The 512-nt window shown below is 60.0% G+C and overlaps 1 long non-coding RNA gene across 1 annotated transcript; it reads left to right on the top strand.

Annotated features, from left to right (window-relative positions):
• The first annotated feature begins 43 nt into the window (after positions 1–43).
• On the top strand, positions 44–462 carry LOC113979248. The gene is made up of 3 exons (XR_003537762.1): positions 44–75; positions 232–356; positions 418–462. It is a non-coding gene; the product is annotated as an uncharacterized LOC113979248 (long non-coding RNA).
• Positions 463–512: the final 50 nt, after the last annotated feature.

The following is a 512-nucleotide window of genomic DNA, read 5'->3' as shown; positions in this document are numbered from 1 at the left end:
AGAGAATGAACGAGTAGGACTCAGGGTTTTCCTCCCAAGGAATATCCAGATGTACTCTCCCAGGTGGCACAGCAGGTGAGAGCCTGACAAGACCAGGGAGATTTGGGCCAGGCGAGGTTTGCTGGAGCTTAGCCCAGACCCCAAGCAAGAAAGCCCAGCCCTTCCAACCAGCTCTGGGACACGGAGGAGGCCATGAGGCTGCTGCTGATGGGGCTGCTCTGCTCTTTCCAGAGCTGCTGCATCTGTGGCCAGAGCGGAGCCACCATCACCTGCTGTGAAACAGACTGTGACCTGAGCTTCCACCTGCCCTGTGCCAAGTAGGGAGGCCGTGTCACCCAGTTCATGGCACCGTACAGGTACCTCCTGTCCCCTCCACCACCCAGCACTTCTCATCTCACCCACCCCTTTTCTCCCCAGGGCCTTCTGCCCCACACACAGCCCAGAGCAGGCACTGGAGGCGACTCTGGAGCCGGGCACCGAATGCCTCATCTGCATGGAGCCTGTGGAGGACA

The sequence above is a fragment of the Neopelma chrysocephalum genome, unplaced genomic scaffold (genome assembly GCF_003984885.1).
Source record: "Neopelma chrysocephalum unplaced genomic scaffold, ASM398488v2 Primary Assembly neopelma1_63669, whole genome shotgun sequence".
NCBI lineage: Eukaryota > Metazoa > Chordata > Aves > Passeriformes > Pipridae > Neopelma > Neopelma chrysocephalum.
The sequence above is the reverse complement of the archived record's forward strand: the minus strand, read 5'-3'. Positions and strand labels throughout refer to the sequence as shown.